An 18812-nucleotide genomic window follows, 5' to 3' on the forward strand; every position below is an offset into this window, starting at 1 on the left:
CCAAATCCTGACAGTCTGAGTCACCACAATCGTAATAAAGTGTTTGTACTTTTGTGGTTGCTGTTATTCAGTGTCTTCTAATTTATTCATAAGGCAAAGGGACGCTTACAGGTTACAGTACTAGTTTTTAAAGAAATATTCCATGTTTATGACAAAATAACATTTTGCTAGTAACACGTTAAAGCTTCCATGGATCAAATAGTAGTCTTTAACAATAACAATGTGTATATTATATATGTGTATATATAAATATGTGTATATTTAATAAATTCCATTTTCTGTGTAAGACCAATATTAGACTTCAAAAAATGCTGGGATTGTTTTAAACTCCTTACTGAACTCTGCTGTTTTGCCCATCTGATCTGACCTGATAATGATCTGATAACCAGGGAGACTGTTTCCTTCCTTAAAAAAAAAAAAAGATGTTTCAAGGACAGACTCTGACCCTGGAAATGCTTATCTGTGTTTTAACTTTGATGCATAGGCTATGACCCCCGCAAGTATAACTCATGTAATTGAATTTGGTTGTTTTCAGGATTACTCCCAAGCAAAGCAGTCGAATATTAAGTTGCAGTATTCACATAAAATTCACAGTGACTGCACATAAACAACTGAGGAAAAGCAGGGTGGTTCTGAATTAACGATGGGTACTTGTAAGGCTGATACAGCCTGACTCCCAGAAGATGTTTGCTGGTCCCTGGTGGGTGCCTGTGTTTACATTATGGCAGGCTGGGTGATGGACCTTTGCCTGTGCTTGGATGGGAGATGGGAGTTCTCATAAGTGGTCTTGGTCCTATCACCTATGCATGGAGAGGAGATGGGTTTCTTGATTCTTTAGCTATTCCTGTGTAAGAGTCCTCATGATTTAGGCTTTTAAGTCTAGTATCAACTATTGAGGCAGAAACAATGATTTTTTTCTTTCTACAGATAAAAGAGCTAGATTTTTATTCCTCTGTTCCTGATACATAGGGAATCCTGTATATCATTTACCTTTCCCTAGGGTTGAGCTACTGAAATATCCACCATTCTCTCAATAAAGCCAAATTTGATAAGTCAGATCTTTAGTAACTTCCCCTGACTCTGTCCTTTAGAGCTGCTGGGGAAAAGGAAGGTGGGCTGAACTGGGTGTGGGTGGTGGGCACCAGGACAGTGTGGGACACATATGGAAATACAATAAGCACAGCAGAAAGTACTGTGCTTTTAATTGCTTGTCTGAGTCGTGCTATCTCTACAACTGTTTCCCAAAGAAGAGTTTCACGTGCTATTGACAAAGTATTCACACAAAGAAAGCAGATCCTAGATAAGCAGTTGTAAATATATTACATGCCCTCTATCCTTTAGTTTTTCATACATTTTCTAGTGATGAGTTCAGCGTGAAACACTTGGTGACATGTAATTACTTATGCATTAATTCAAAGGCAGTTGATTCTTAGTATCCCTGTCTCAAGGTATATATTCTTAATGCACTGAGGTAGGGATGAGTGAGTGGTAGTACAGGTCGGAGATTCTTAATTCATGTGGTGGTGCGGTCCCGCTCGGGTGGTGACTTCCTTTCTCCTTTTTATTTTGCCCATAAAAGGAGAAAAGTGCTGCCATATGACTTGCTTTTAAAGAGAATCACAAGACGGAGGTGGGGGGAGGTTATTCAGGTAGCTTTGTTTCTCATACTGTGTACAAGGCATTCTGCTTTCTGTGTTTAATGTGGTGATATTACTAGCAGAGTATGTGGTTGTATTTCCTTCAGCTGACACAGGAGAATTAAAGGCTTTACCTCAGTTTTTTTTTTCTATATGGATAAGAGATTCTAAAGGGAAGTTGGATATAAATAAGTTTGGAAAGAAGATGAAAATCCCAGTTCTCAGGGATTAGGCAGTCCTCCAAACCTTAAGACACTTTACTGCTGGTGGTTAAAGAATGACTGTGTGTGGAGTTCTCCCATCTCGTGCCAATGACCGTAGCGAGGTATGCCCAAGTTTATTACTTAATTTTGCACTGTTAAAAAATTTCATCTCCAGTTTTCCAGAAAGCAGACTAGTCAGGTGATTCTCTGACAACGTGCTCAGAAATCAAATCTGGACATCTTGATGACTTTCCTTGACTGGAGAAGTCTTTGAGTACACTTGCTTTGCAGTCGTACAGTGACTTACAGTGCAGAGTAAAGCAGCAGTTGCCTGATTTTCTTTGACATCTTCTGACAAAAAGCATAGCCCTCCCACTGATGAGGATAATATTTTTTTCATAGAGCTAAGGCAATTAACAGCTCTAAATAAGTGCTGCCCAGCTTCTGCCGTGAATTACCAGATGGTGTGCAATGGGCTTCTGATTCGGCATCGGAATGTGCAGGATGGTCTTGAACTGTCAGCTTCAACCATGCTGCCTGCTGATGTCCTCCATGTGCCATCAAAGTCGGAAATGAGTCAGTGATTCATACTATTGATCAGGTTGGCTTTAGTCAGCCTTGTGCATTCCCTTTACTTACTGATGCTGTGAAACAGTTTGATATGGGGGCATGTAAATCAGCTGTCTCTCCTCTTGCTCGGTCCAACACAAGATGTTTAGAAATTACAGCAGAGTGATCTGCCTGTGGAAGCCAGAGTTCTTTTTTTTTTTTTTTTTTTTTATTTTGGCCACTGTGAAAAGTAGCAGTCTTCAACCCAAACACTTAACTTTCTTCTGAAATGAAGCATTTAGGAATCCAAAGGGAGCTGGATAAAATTAAGATCTTGGTAATGAGCAGTCATTTCCTAGCATCGTCCTTCTCTAGTGTCACTGTAGGCTCCTGGGAGCAGAGCAAAAGGACTATACTAATTCTGGATCTAAAGTCGCATTTTCTTTTTCTTTCAAGTGGGTTTGTTATTTTTTTTTTTCCACATCAGAACTAGGATGTAGGCCAAGATCTGTGAGAAACAGATGTCTGTCTCATGCCGGCAGTATTGTCATCATTGGGATTTAATAAATTTGTTGGTTCATTTAGGTGGGAGGGTTTTTGTTGTGCTGTATATTTTGGTTGTTTTTCTTGGCAGGTCTGATAGAGAGTTTTCTGGTTAATTGGAGTGATGGTCTTCAGCTGAGTGTTGATGTCATGTCACTATTTGGATAGATAAGGCATTTTTTCATCTTTTTGAACGACAGGAGTTGTACCTATAGTTCAAGGGACTGCAATTGAATTATTCCCAGGTAAGTAGGGGTGTGGCAATTTGTCGTCTGGGACTATTAGGTCGGAGCACATGGTTATTAGGTCGGAGCACATAGTTATTAGGTTGACTATTAGATGGACTCACTAGACCAGTTTAGCAACCAATACTCCCAACAACTGTAATTGACTGGTCAAGTTTCTGTAGAATAATATGCAGTTTTGTCTTTACCATAAGATTTCTAAGACCACTTAAAGGTAAGCAGAGTTGGGAATGGAGAACTGTATAGTAAGATGGTGGGCAGTTGTGAAAGGGATGTATGTTTTTTCTGCTGTCAGTGTAATTTTTTGTTACCCTGTGACATTGCATAATCAAAAGTTTTAAACACAGTATTCTTGCTAATTATAATAGTTAGATCAAATTTGCGCCATGGTAGTTGTGTTTTCCTTTGGAAATTTTTAATATGCCTCTGTTGTGTTTACAGAGACCTGTTGCATGTGTTGCTTTTTGTGCCAATTAAGGGTAAATGTTCTTGATTCAGGTTTGCTTGATAATTTTTTTAAATAAGTAGGGATTTCTGATCTAGAAGAAAGAAGCGGATTTGTGAAGACATAGCTACCTAGCTGAGTTTGTGAATTATTTTGAAAAAACATACCAGATTTGTTCCTGAAATGCTGATATTGTAGGGTGTTTGAATATCTTCCGTGCCCACCAAGCCGACATGGATAAAGTTTGGAGAAGCAGGGATTCAGCTGCTCTACATTGGGATGTTGTCAGGAGAGCTATGCCACCTTGATACCAGCTGACAGTCTGGACCAATATTCTACTGACAGCAATCCAGGCTTGCTGAAATGAAGTCATCAGATGCTCATCTTGAGTTTGTCTGAACACATTAAAAAAGTCCAAAACCTAGAGAGTGCAAATTTTCATGGGCTGCATGAGAAATACGAGTATATAACTGTTACATATTTGGTTCTGTTCTCGTGATTTGGAAACAGCAATCACCTAGACGAGGATGTGGTGCTAAGGCCAGAAGCCATATAATGCCTGTTAATTTTGAAATGCATTGTTTGCTTACGGAATTAACTTCTAAACTTACATTCTCCAGAAGCAGTGGGGTGCCATCAGCATGATACATGTTCATAGTAGGAACTTAATAAGGAATGGATATGGAATGTGACTCTACTGTTACATTATTAGTACTGTTCATGACACAGTTTTGTCCTGTGCCAGCCAGCACTCTCCCAGACAATGCCTGTGCATAGTTTTGGGGTTAGAAGAACTGTGGACTATTTCCAGAAGGCTGTTTGGATCTAGCCAGGCTGTTTTGGAGGGATAGGATTTTAGTTGTACAACCACGAGCTGTACCATGCTTGCTGGTTCCAAGCCTAGAGCATGGTTAGGTGCCCTGGTCTGTTTTAGTTTCTGACATATATGTGGCCACAGATCCTTCTCACCAGGAAGCTGAAAATACTGGAAACAGGGATTCAGGAGCTTCTTTGGGAAAGCGATGATAGGACTGCCTTTGCGTCTTTTGAAAGACAGGAGAAAAAAAATCTATCCAACCTGTAAGTGAGAAGCTGTGTCTGGAAAGCTAAAAAAATAATCCAGAGCAGCTTGCAATTGTAGAGTAATTGAATTTCATATTGTTTTTATAAGAAAAGACCCAGGGAATACACAGGTATAAGTAGCCATTTTGAAAGTGCTAAAAAAAGTACACCATTATAAAGAATTATGGCCTAGTATTTTAAAGATAAATCGATGAATTAAATGTAAGCAGATGGCATCTACAGTTTCTTCAGCCAGAGGATGTATATCCTGGCAGTTGTGTAAAATTATCCTTGTCCTAAGCTTTGCCTTCTGTTAACTAAAGAAGAAGTGGCAACCTGCTAGCACAAACCTGAGCTGGCATAATCTTTAAGTTTTCCCTGGGGAATTCCTGTCTCACACAGATGTTTCAACCCTGTTCTAATTGTCTAATTGCCTCCTAACTATATTTAGCAGAAACTGTAGGGTGTGGGGATTTTTTGTGTGCATTTTTCTTTTCTTTTTTTTTTTTTTTTCTTTTTTAAGCAGTGTTAAAACCATTAGCATCATAATGACTTAACAGAATCTGGTCCGACAGACAATTTACAGGTTGACTCTAGTCTGTGGAGCACTTCCATCTGTCTCATACTCTGTCTTCTATAGGAGATGAGGAGTAGCTGCTGGGGTGGCTTAGGCTGCCTGCTGAACTGGCCATGTAGCCTTCCACCTAGAAATGCTCCAGTGATCAGAAACTAAGTTCCCAATCCCCATGGAGACAGCGATGAGCTAAGTGTCTTTCCTGGACTGGGAATTCCTGGTGTGGCTTGTGAGTTTAGGGTTTTGTTGGGAAAGAATCAAAACTTGGGTCAGGATGCTCTAAGGATAAAGTGCCCTGAATTACCTGTACTGCCATCAATGTCTCACATATCTTTCTGCATAATATTTTACTGCCAACTTGATAGTAAAAACTTTAATGAGCCTATACTTTTTCAGTGCCTACATTGATGAATGTGTTCTGCTGCTGCTCCTTTTTTTTTTGTATCTTAAATCAAATTACAGACTTGTAACTTCATTTCGGAACATGTACTTCCTACTTTTTGTGTGAAGGACTTCTAAAATGAGAAATAATATTGTGGTTACATAGTTAGGATTCAGAGTCTGGCTTCTGACATGCACTTAATCTTATTTAACTCTTCCATTTCGCCTTTGAGCTACAACATTGTGTAGCCCATTCTGTAATGCAGCTTCACTTAACTCTGTTTGTGCAAGCAGAATTAATTTCACATTTTTGCTATTTATGCTTTGTTCAATACTGTTCATACAGCCTTAATTATTTCTTACACAGCAGGAAACGTTCAAAGTAGCAGCTGTGTTTTGCCTTCAGTCACATCAGTTGTGGACTATGACTGCTCAAATCCCTGAGTGGATAATAAGCTTTACTCCCAGCAGGTCCCCCAGACTACTATGCTAGGGGTACTGAACTGACTTGTGCGTTTCATTGCATAAATGCATTTTAAATAAATTGACTTGCTGGATGTTTTCAAGACAGTAAAAGAGAATTTTCTCTTCTACCTTAATACGTCATAGTTTGCCTTCTTGTTGATTATCCGGTGGGTCTCTTCCAACCTGGTTATTCTATGATTCTGTGATTTCCTTCCCTTAAAGCACCTTTAAGATTTTCGCTAAGGTTTCAGAATGTGTTAGTTTCTGTCAGACTTTTTCATGTTGGTGTTTAAGAAATGCTCACTTTTCTTTCTTCCCAACTCATGAATTCTCCTGAGGAGAAAAGCAGTCACTCATAAAGATGTTTCTTCATCCCTTGTTTAGGTAAGAGTGTTGTAAGGAGTATCTTGATGTTTTATAAACATGTTGAAATGGTGTTGTTCTTGATTTCCCTTGGCTTTCCTATGGAAGACTCTGTTCTCAGTCTTAGACTGTTTATCTCGTCTTTTAAAGGAATATTCTGGTTTGAAGACCCAAAACTGTAATATGGAGCTCTTCCAGTCAGAGTAATATATCTTCTTTCTCTCCCATGGTGCTTGCTTTCCCACTTGATGGCACCTCTCTCAGTCCAAATGTCTAACTTGCCTTGCAGTCCATTCCACACAGTTATTTCTTGCAGAACAAGAAGTGCTTCCTGGCATCTCTTTGTAGTCCTTCTTAAGTGTCCATTTCATATTCATTTGTCACATTAACTCTACGAATTGGATTTGTGTCCGGTTTACATCCCATTTAACTTTGTTGTAGTTTGATTCTGGTTTAGACAGGTTCAAAAGCAGAACTTCAAACTGTAATGCGTATTTTGTTAAAAATCTAATTCAGTGCTAGGTACTACTTAAGTCTTGCTTAGAGTAAATGTTCTGTTTAAGTTGCAAAGTTTTTGTAATTTCAGGATTCAGCTTAGCAGGAGATACTCATTGGTAGTTGCTAGAGCTTTGTTTCCAAAATTGATTTTTTCTGTATGAAAATGTGTTTTGAATTCTGGAGTAAAGGTGTTCTCCTCTACTTCCCACCCAGTCTAAGGATTTTGTGAGTATATTTTGTACCGGTTCTGTGAGAGTGTGTTTTTGCCAGCAGTGTAAGTTTTTGACAAATGAGCCAAGTTATGTAACAGAACAAACTGGTCTAACATAAAAATATGGAAAATATTAATAAAATTCAAGAAAATTCTCATTTACCTTTCTTTTGGTCTGTGTTAGATCCATTTTTTAATTAGCCTTACTAGGCTTATGTGCTCTCATGAATATACAGGTTTTTGAAAAATAATCCAGTTGTCTTGTTTTCTAACATACAAATTTTAAAGTTTCTACCAAATACATTTTACCATCTGTTCTTGCATCTACTTCATAATTTCTACGCTATTTAATTTCTTTTTGGTTTTATTCGGTAGAGTTTTAACCTGGATTTTTTTTCTGTCCCGCTTGCAATCAGTTTAAGCATTTTCAGCATTATTTGTACCGTAATTAAAACTGTAAGTCTTGTTCTATAATTAATTATTTTTTCTGAAAAAAAGCATTTCTGTTCTACTACTTATAGAATTTGGTGAGATATGTCCTGTGCATTTGAAGGGAATGTAGAGTTGTTCAGTCTCAAATTATAATCTTTGTAGTCATATTTCTATTTAATACTTTCAGAAAAAAGTGGAAATTTCGTACCTTTTAATATCTTTCTAGATCTGTTTTCTTTCTTACAGTAATAGGTCATGAATTCAATTAAACTATGTTGCCTGTGGCTTCAGTGACTAAAAACTTAAGATATTTCCACAATGATGAACTCTTGCTGGAGTAGATGAAATAAATATATCAAAACATGGCTCATATATATACAATTCTGCAGATCCCTGCCTTGGTATGAGATTTTTAATTGACTAATTACTTTATTTAAGATGTTTAGCTAACAAATGCTTTCCTTCCCTTTCTCAAACTATCTCAGGGTCTTTCTTCTGTCATGACATTGCTCTGTTCATGACATTCCAGCTGTTGTGCTGTCACCATAGCCTATGCTAGACATAGTCTGTGCTTTCAAACATAAATTCCATCTTTTTTATTTCCGATGATCATCTAAATGTCACAGTTGTCTTTCTTCACCTGCACTGTTCCCATTTCTGTTTTTTTTTTCCAGTCTCTTCTTATCACCTGTAATCTTTTATCATCCTTTTCATCCATTCTGTTCTACCAACTTCATATTCACTACCAGGAGAGGGAGAAGCTGTTTGGGTTTCTGTTTAGCATGAATCTTGCAGCATCTAACTGCTCTTCCCAGTTAACCTTAATTAAGTGAAGCTTGGAAAATACCTAAATGCTAAATAAGTTGGGAGTTAACATGGTCCTATAAGTGGGATGCCCTCTTTGAAACTTTCTCACGGATGCTCATTTAATTAGTGTTGGTGTTGCGGAGTCTTCAGGCTTGTCATTTGTGTTGTTGCTGGGTCAAGAGGGAAGGAGTCATGTTTTCATACATCTTCAGCCAGTGAGTGCTGTAGAGAACAGTGGCATCTAGTGCTGCGGTTTGCAACCCAGTTGGGCTGGAAGGTCAGAAGTTGTCTCTTACTACATCACTGCTGCATAGGAAATGGTAGATGTGTAGGATTTGTGACGTGCTTAAGGTCCTTTCCATGCCCCGAGGTGTTTCTGCTTTACCCTTTCTCTGATTACTCCTTCCTGGCTTCTTTCTCTCATAAGCTGCAGTACTCTTTGGAATTAACAGTGTCTTAATCACAGTAGTAGTAGATCACTACCCTGATGGACTGTACTATGACATTAATTGACCTTTTGCTCTGGGCATAATGCCCAGGGAAGGTGCCCTGCAGCAGTACTCATTGCTTTAACAAAACAAGAGAGATTAGTATGTTTTGAGGGCATTTTAATAACTTCTGATTTTTACTAAGTAATTGAAACGGCTTCCTTAATAACAATTCTTTTAACCAAATTAAAATCCACAGATATCAGCCTCTATCTAGTTATCAGGAAGGCTCTGGAACATCTTCAGCAAGGTAAGAGTTGACTCTGCTATTTTCTGTCTTGCACAGATCAGCTGTCTAGTAGATTTTAAAGCCATAAATGATAAATGGCTACTCAGCCTCCCTTGAATGGCATCCTGTTGTGTAGTTTTACTGGTGCACTTAATTGATGCTTTGAAAATGCTCTCTAGGCATAATGTTCTCGCCTTGAGGTTTTATTTGTTTGCTTTTCTTATTAGAGAAAAACAACTGAGAATTCTTCTTCCCATGTACTTTTTTCATTTACTCCACTGTTTGTTTTTAGTTATTTCACTGTTATTGTTCTGGTCTGTGTAAACCCTTGGGACTGAATTGGCCTACGCAGAGAATGGGTTTTGTTCTCATCTCTTTTGGAGTCCTAATTCTGCGATTTTTTTATATTTTTTTAGGCCCTATACTGCCATTTTTTTGTTTCCAAATCTTGACCAAGTTCCCATAAAAGTCTCTGAAATATAAGTGCTAAAGACCCTGTGTTGCTACAGAACTGGGGAGAATTTGCAGTCAGCAGCGAAGTAAAGCAATGCTGAAAATAGACTCTCCCTAGAGAAAGGGAGTTTCCTGACTTGACCAGCTACTAATTGGTACAAAGATTTGCTTACACAGAGGAGCTATTCCTAATTAGTTCCCTATATGGGTGCTCTACTTGAGAAATTAGTGTTATATTCTGATTTAATTTAATCTGCTTTTATAATGAATTGTCATATTTGCAGTAAAGAACATATTTTTAGAAGAAAAAAAATCCTGCTCTGCACCACCCCCGAGTTTCAAAAGATAATTCCTCTTTAGGCAGTTATCAAGCACCCCTGCTGTTTTGAAGTTAAATGACTAAAAATTCATAGTTAGAACCAGATTTTAGTCATATCTTTACAAATGTAGCTGCAGAAATACAACCATGGGCTTTTCAGAGTCAAAACTTAGTTCAGTTGGTTTAGGACCTAATGATTTGACCTCTTTTTTTTTCCATACTTGTGAGGATAGTGGGTCGGAATGTTTGGGAAGAAGATAGTTTGTGGAGTTATATTCGCAACGTGAAGGTTGTGGTTGAAACAGAAGTTCACTTCCAAGCTTTTCTGCAGCGGATTTCTTTTTGTGATGTTGACTTCACCTTTGTTCTGGGTGCAGACTTGCATGTTTAAGTTATTTTAATAGTGAGTTGAAAAAGCAACGTAAGAGCCAGACCGTAAGAATGGACGCCCCTATAGATACTTATGAAGGACTTGGTCCCCTTGTATTTCTTTCAACTTACCCTGCAACACTTGCAGAACAAAATGATGAATTAAGCATTTATATTACATTCTTTATTTTGCTCCTTTCAAAAGATTAGAAAATTCATTTCTAAACTTAGAAATGCTTTAACCAAACCTCTTTCAATGTAAATATTCTTTAAATAAATGTAAACATTACAATAAATTGCTAAATATGTTGGAAATGAGTTTGTATTTTCATCATTTCATTATTATTTCTTTTAATGCTTAATATAATGCATAGCATTACTTTCCTTTGCCTACCTTGGCAACAGCTCATTTTAAAATTCAAATTAAATGTAATCTGTGCTGCAGAATTATATGGGGTAAAAATTCAATTTAAGTACCTGATCATTTCAACCAAGCAGTGGTTTTCAATGTTCTTTCTTCAAAAGTTTTTGCAAATTCCACATTTCACTCTCAAAAGAACTATTTTAGTTTTCCGTTGATATAATCTGGTATATTCCCTTCTTAAGATAGCAAATTTTGTCTGAAAATTGAGAGCGAAAATCACAGTGTTCCCAAGTGTAATCTTGAATGTTTTTCGTGACAGACGGACGTTGAATGTTTAGCATCGCGTATCTGGATTTTTGAATGTGAATTGGAATCACTGTGTTTCTAGGTAAGATATAACCAAGTGTTTGTGTTAAGTACCTCCTTTCTTTTATACATGAACTGTAAGAAAGCTAAATAATGCCATATTCTGGACCTTACTTTGTATAGAGTGTTTATGTCTTTGTTGAATGAACCCAATGTGATTTGAGATTTTAAATAATAACAATTCTCTCCTAAATTTTTATATTTCCTGGGAGAAACCACACAATTTTATGATTGAGTATGTAGTTGTTTGATTATCTTGTTGCCATTCAAAGTGGTGCTTTAGTTCTGTCTTACATCAACACTTGCACTCATCTGGGATGACGGAAATCAGTGTCAGTACTTGAGGCAGCAAACTGTTCTATCGGCTTCAAACTTCTAGCTTCTCTCTGCTCCAAGAAAAGTTTTTATATATGAGGAAGACTACGAAAGAGTTTTGAATAGTTGTACACTTCAGTGTCTGAGAAGGAAGCAGAGAGTGATAGAAGAACTAGAAGGTTTTGTTCTGTGGATGTAATTACAAGAGTAGTTGTCACTAGATTACCTTCTTCCTCATAGTAAGATAGTAGAGGTTGTGCCAGTATTGCTACTCATGTTTTCCACACAGATAACAGATCTTACAGGGAACAGAAGGGAGATCTCAGTATCAAGCTTCACATGCAGCCAAGTTGTGGTCAGCACTGCACCCAAGCTCCAAGGCAACAAGTTGCAGATACTGGTTCTGGTGTTTCTGACACAAACATGCTGCTGTTTGCCAGCCCTTTCCGGACTGCTGGGAAATGTGAAGCAACTGGGACATGCGAGCTGAGCAGTTGCAGCATATAACACTTAAAATCTGAAAGTGAATAATATCTTACTTTATTGTGAGAAGTAAGGCAGTGTGAGATGGTAGCGTCATCCAGTAGTTTCTCTGAGAAATAGAAACCATTGAGTGTGGAGGGGACTCACAGCAGTACTTTAATAAAAGTGAATGCTGTCATTAATTCAGCTCTCGTGAGAGGCATCCAACAAGCGATACTATGGACAAATGACCACCAAACCCTACAATTTGTTGCATCTAAAACCAAGCCAAACATGGCAGCAGCCCAACTGGCTTTCTATCAAAGCAGGTTTGCAATACCCAAGAACCCAGGGATCTCAGAGGCAGTCTATACAATTAAAGGTGTTTGATAATCACATGGATATTTCTTCAAAAGTAATGAAGCTGCCTGCAGAGGAGTTTGGAAGGCATTGAGATTCATTAATTTAAGGCCACAGAGGACATTTCAGCTTAAATTTTAAGGGCCATTCTACTTATTTAAATGAAGGACAATCTTCAAAAAATCAAAAATCTCAAAAATTAGTGCTCTGGATAGGCTTACCCACCCTTGTGGGGGAGACTGAGATGAGCTGAAAGGAGATCACAGAATCACAGAATCACAGAATAACCAGGTTGGAAGAGACCCACCGGATCATCCAGTCCAACCATTCCCATCAAACACTAAACCATATCCCTCAGCACCTCATCCACCCGTGCCTTAAACACCTCCAGGGAAGGTGACTCAACCACCTCCCTGGGCAGCCTGTTCCAGTGCCCAATGACCCTTTCTGTAAAGAATTTTTTCCTAACGTCTGGCCTAAACCTCCCCTGGCGGAGCTTGAGGCCATTCCCTCTTGTCCTGTCCCCTGTCACTTGGAAGAAGAGGCCAGCACCCTCCTCTCTACAACCTCCTTTCAGGTAGTTGTAGAGAGCAGTGAGGTCTCCCCTCAGCCTCCTCTTCTCCAGGCTAAACAACCCCAGCTCTCTCAGCCGCTCCTCATAAGGCCTGTTCTCCAGCCCCTTCACCAGCTTTGTTGCTCTTCTCTGGACTCGCTCCAGAGCCTCAACATCCTTCTTGTGGTGAGGGGCCCAGAACTGAACACAGGATTCGAGGAGCGGTCTCACCAGTGCCGAGTACAGAGGGAGGATAACCTCCCTGGACCTGCTGGTCACGCCGTTTCCAGTACAAGCCAAGATGCCATTGGCCTTCTTGGCCACCTGGGCACACTGCTGGCTCGTATTCAGTCGGTTGTCAACCAACACCCCCAGGTCCCTCTCCTCCAGGCAGCTTTCTAGACAGACTTCTCCTAGTCTGTAGCACTGCACAGGGTTGTTGTGCCCCAAGTGCCGGACCCGGCATTTGGCCTTGTTAAACCTCATGCCATTGGACTCAGCCCAGCGGTCCAGCCTGTTCAGATCCCTTTGCAGAGCCTCCCTACCCTCCAGCAGATCGACACTTCCACCCAGCTTAGATCTTGGAGACAGGACAAATAGACTGAAAAGGAAGAAATTGTAGGAATAAAGGTGAACACACCAACATGGCAGAAGAAATGGGAAATGATAAGAAATGACTGTGAAATGAGGAAATAGGTATTTGCTAACTTATTGCCTTTTTTACATTTAGTTCATAGCAAATTAGTATTACTACAGTGTAGTTCACTGCTTTTATTAATTCCATTGGTAGGAAAATTTTTAAGTAATTGTTTTGCCTGATAAATTTTTAAGTCCTCGCTGTTTGCTGCTAGAGAGCTTTTAAAATGGTAAGACAAAATAGGTTTTCAAAATGAAGACCTTTAATATACCTTTAATGACTTCAAATATTGACTCTTTCAGAAAATTACGAAAAAATACAGGCCATAAAAGGACCTAAACAATTTTTTATGAAAGATTCATAGAATCATAGAATGATTTGCGTTGGAAGGGACCTTAAAGATCATGCATTTCCAACACCTCTGCCATGGGCAGGGACACCTCCCACTGCATCAGGCTGCTCAAAGCCCTATCCAACCTGGCCTTGAACACTTCAGGGATGGAACAGCCACAGCTTCTCTGGGCAACCTGTGCCAGCGCCTCACCACGCTGAGCATGAAGAATTTCTTCCTGATGTTTAATCTAGATCTTCCCCTTTCTAATTTAAAGTCATTCCCCCTCATCCTGTCGCTACGTACACTTGTAAAAGTCCCTCCCCAGCTTTCTCGTAGGCCCCCTTCAGGTACTGGAAGGTCCCTATAAAGCCTCTCAAAAGAAAAGGTTCTGAAAATCAGATCTTAATATGACGATGACAAGCTAATAATAATTTCTAAATACTAGTGCAGCAGAATCAACTGTTTGGCTAGTAGCTGTGAGCTGTCTGAGCTGTGCTGAAAGTCTTACATGATAAGGTTTTTCATTTCTCTTTGTGCAGAAAGAAAGACTGAATGTCTTAGGCTGTTTTTAAAAAGACCAGTATCCCTTACGACTGTTTTGAATGTATAACATGAAATATTTAATTCACCAGAATCTGGATTTCTTTATCAGATTAAACATTTGTATAGCTGTTTACAGAAATAGTTTTGTGTATACATATGCATGAGTATAGCGATCTATTAATGTTTTTTAAATTACTGTGGGGGGCAGGAGAATGTGGGATGGGAAGAGAGTAAACAAGTCTTCATTTTCCATTTTCTCTTTTCTAAGAAGGCATAGGAAAGTTTCTTAATTAACTAATATAATAAACGTAAGTTGAAAGGTGAATTATGATGATATTCAGGTCTTTGGATGGGAAGTTTATTCTTAAAATAGTAAGTAGCTGACAAGAATCAGGCATCACTTTCTACCACAACTACTGTGAGCTGTTACGGTGATGGTAGCAATGCAGGGAGAGCAACATCAGTCATGCAACCTAATTCAGACAGTTACGTTGGATGCCTACAGTACATTTGGGAAGCTTTACTAACTGCATGAAGAGTCTGGATTGATGCTTAGGTGCCAGAATTAATATCTGAAGCTGAATCTCTGGAGTGAATTTGTACTTCACATGCAAACGTGTCCTTAGGTATCAGCTCAGACTGGGATAACTTTTACTTGCCTTTCAGCTACCATGATAAAATGAGGAGCAGTATGGTCATAGAATTTCAGAATGCATTTCAGATGTTTTTTAGAAAATAAATCAAAGTTCAGAAACAAGATGATCATCTTTCATGTCTGTTCCTGTGTAATCTTTGAGAGATTGTTTTTTTTATGCTCACAGAATATCTTGTACAGGCGTGTTCTGTGCTGTCATGAGGAATACCATGTAATGAAGTTTTGAACACACATTGCTAGTTAATTCATTGCCAGGTGTTTTACAGATAGAATACATAAGTATTTTCCAGGAAGAAGTGTGAAGAAAGGCAACTGTAGTTTGTTGCTTTGTGTTGTCAGCCAGGTGTGTTTTCCAAAAGAAGTGGGCATGCTCTCAATCTGGAATTCAGCTTGAGGCCTGATTTTTGTTCTGTAGTGGGAGACTGCAACTTGGTCAGGGCTCAAAATTCAAATGCTTTTCCTGAATTTTGCATCCTCAGAGGAGGATGGTCTCCCAGCAGATGGTAGTGATGAGGTGTTTGCTAATTTACAGCAGTGAACGTTCATGAAATTCTTCAAATTAAGGGTAGAATTTTTCAAAAGTAATGAATCCTACAGGCTATTGATTTCTGAAACAAAGGCTTTCATTTTTCACCAATAATGAAAAGTAAGGCTCTGTAGTGTCTAGTTTTAATAAAAGCTTTTTCAAGTAGATTTTTCTTTCATGATAAGAGATTGCGTCTTTTTTTTTTTTTTTTTGCTATGTTCACCTTCATTAACACAACTTGCTGACTTCCTTCCTCAGCTGCAGCTCTTCCTACACTCAGAGGTCAGAAAGGAGCAAGATCAACAAGCCACACATCTGGCTGTTGCTCTTTCCAAATGGAACAAAGGAACAATTTTTTTAATGTTTTTTTGAATTAATTGTAAACAATTTGATTTTGGAGTCGCTGACTTGCAGCAAATGTTTGTCGTAGGCGGTTGTAGGGAAAAAGGACTGTGTCCTAATGGAATTCCTCTGTGGCCAGTGATGAGAAAAAAAATCACTTGAAAAAAAAAAAAAGGAATGTCTTGTTACTTCAGGCATTAAAGCATACTCAGAATTTTAGTGCGTATATAGGACATTTCACAAGCTTAAAATATATACTTTGAAGAGGCAAAGATACAGAAGTAGTTGCTTATTTCATTTTCCTCTACTCTTGTGTACAGCAAAACTGATTTATTTTTTTACCCCTTTATTTTCAGCAGCTGTTTATGTACGTGCAAATTGGCAGTGCTAGAAGACCAGGGACAAACAATAGGAAAAGAGGGTGGAAAACCTGCTTATAAATAAGTTTTGTTCTTTTTTCATGTATTTAAACTATTCCTAAATGTTTTTTCCGGTAAACATTTCTCAAAAAATGATATTTACTTAATCTTTAAGTAACATTCTGAAAACTAATCCTTAAATAATTAATAAAACATGATACTTTTCTTACTTTCCCAATTGCTATAAATCTTAATACCTTATAGCATCAGGTAGCATCATTTTTTCTAATCTATTAGATTTACCTTTTTTTTTTCCAGTGTTTTATCTAAAGTATCCATCTAGAGTGACTTTTCATACTTTAATGCTTCATAACATGAAATACTAGAATTATCGATGTACAGCACTTCTGAAATCCCAGCTACTTTTGAAATACCTTATTATACCTTCATATGTCTAATTTGAGCTTCTAGTACTCCAATATTTTAGTTGCTTTAACATCTGTCAGGATAGTGTTATTTCTGACCATTCTGCTATTTACAAGTGTCTTGGTATAAAAAGTAAATTGTCAATACTGCTTTACTCATATGGAATGGTGCCTAAATTTCTCACAAACTTGAATAAAATGAATCATCCAAAGGAAATATTTTCTGTTGATTTGTTTCTAGGGGGGAAAATTGGACTGTAGTATGATTATTTTCTGTCAAAATTAGGTGTTTGAGTTGATAATGCCACTTAGTGGATAACAGCCTTAACTGCAGCCTTTTTCAAAACCGAATCTGGTGGCAGACAGCTATCTTGATTTAGATTGGAGTTTTGCTCCTGGCTAGAATATGCATGTTTTCAAAGAGCCTTTGATTATAAACTGCATTTTAGGAAGTTGATGGTAGCCAAGTCAGTTTCTAGATGAAGTATATTAAAAAGTAGGAGACATTATTTACAGTATTTTGAACTTCATATAGGAAAATAAGGATCTTCTTATTTGTGTGTTTAGTTTGATTGGAAAGATTAAACAACAATCTTGGTCTTCTTGCTCTAGTTCTTTAGGTTAATGAAATGTAATTGGTAGTATGGTGCTAATCGATCTGTTTTAGGCAATGAATGATTTCAGCACTTAGGGTTGGAAGTTTGGTAGCTGAACAAACTCTGAACTACACCAAGCTGGTTCTTCAAGAACTGAATTGAAGAGGACCTGATTGAGAGTAGTCAGTGTATTATCTTGGATGGCATTTTGGAGGGCAAAGAGAAAAGGGAAGTACAGCACTGGGCTGGGTCCTGCTTTGCTTAAGTTCTTGTAGACTTCTAATAATGTTGCTTTGGAATATGAGAAAGGTGAAGTAGATGCTTGTTCTATCACAGTCGTTTACAATTATTACTTCTTCAATATATTCTTATGAGGAGCGGCTTGCAAGGAGCAGCTGAGGGAGCTGGGCCTGTTTAGCCTTAAGAAGAGGAGGCTGAGGGTAGAACTTATTGCTCTCTACAACTACGTTAAAGGAAGTTGTAGAGTGGAGGTTGCTGGCCTCTTCTTCCACGTGGCAGGTGATAGGACAAGGGGGAATAGCCTCAAGCTGCACCAGGGGAGGTTCAGACTGGATATCAGGAAGAAAGTTTTCACAGAAAGGGTCATCGGGCACTGGCAGAGGCTGCCCAGGGTGGGGTGGATTCACCATCCCTGGAGGTATTTAAAAGATTTGTAAACAAGGTGCTCAGGAACATGGTTTAGTGGCAGATGGGAATGGTTGGAGTCGATGATCCAAGAGGTCTTTTCAACCCTAGTGATTCTATGATTCTTTTTTGCTAAGTATTTTGCATGGTAGCATTAATAACTTGGTGTATCTGATATAAAATTTAAATGTATAAAAACTAAAACTTTTTATCTGAGGCAAATGTATAAATGCATATATATAGTTTATATGATCTGTATATGTATGGTTTTTTCCTAATATCGGTGTATCAAAAGAAATTCATGCTAGAATAAAAGAAAACTACCTTCTGCAATATAGCAGCCTTTTTATGGAAAAGTCTTTTTGCACTGTTGAGACATATATTGGTTTAGGTGTTTCCATTCCTTTTCAGTTTTTCAACAGCATTCTTTCAACTTTTTTCCCTAAGTAAATTGCCATTATTTCCCATCAACCCCAATAATCTTCGGTCAACAGGCATTTCTTTAGTTAGTCTCTCAGAGTTTTCTGAAGTTTTCAGTCATGCTGTTTTTTTGTTAGTCAGTTGCAGTAAACTGCAACTAAATTAATGACTGACTCATAGGAGAAGGGAGAAATCATAATTCAATTTACAGGTATTTTCAGTGCGGTATTATTAAATGGTTCTATTAGTGATGAATATTGACACATTTTTTACAGAAAAGTTTTGTCTTCCATTTGTTCATGATGACATTGGGAATAATTGAGTTTTTTTTCTGCCCCGTACCATCCTTCAGAGAACTCACATTGTCTAAGTCACGACCTAAGAGGACCCAAGACCCCATTAGTGCTGAAGTCTCACAGACGTTCTTCCTCCCTCTGATTTGGTATGCTGTGCTGTTTTACAGCTGCTTGTGTCTCCGGACACCTAGAGTAGATGGATTTGGGTCAGCAAACAGAAAGTTTAGTTAAGTCAGTGATTTTAATCTTGATTTCTATTATTGTCTTAAGAATTTTAATCTTGATTTCTCTTTTTTTTCCTCTGTAATACGTAACTATTCCTCAGCCCTTATTGATTTGCA

The 18812-nt window shown here is 38.2% G+C and overlaps 1 protein-coding gene across 5 annotated transcripts in view; it reads left to right on the forward strand.

Annotated features, from left to right (window-relative positions):
* CYRIA (CYFIP related Rac1 interactor A) overlaps positions 1-18812 on the forward strand; it is a 56014-nt gene that overhangs the window by 7751 nt on the left and 29451 nt on the right. For 4 of the 5 annotated variants that reach the window (XR_011336826.1, XM_069850473.1, XM_069850471.1 and 1 more), the window contains exons 2-3: positions 9103-9153; positions 10957-11025. The gene's annotated coding sequence lies outside the window, so the exon portion shown is untranslated. Of the gene's footprint in view, positions 1-9102; positions 9154-10956; positions 11026-18812 lie in introns of those variants that run through there. The other variant, XM_069850472.1, reaches the window with a different exon arrangement.

The sequence above is a fragment of the Phaenicophaeus curvirostris genome, chromosome 2 (genome assembly GCF_032191515.1).
Source record: "Phaenicophaeus curvirostris isolate KB17595 chromosome 2, BPBGC_Pcur_1.0, whole genome shotgun sequence".
Classification (NCBI taxonomy): domain Eukaryota; kingdom Metazoa; phylum Chordata; class Aves; order Cuculiformes; family Cuculidae; genus Phaenicophaeus; species Phaenicophaeus curvirostris.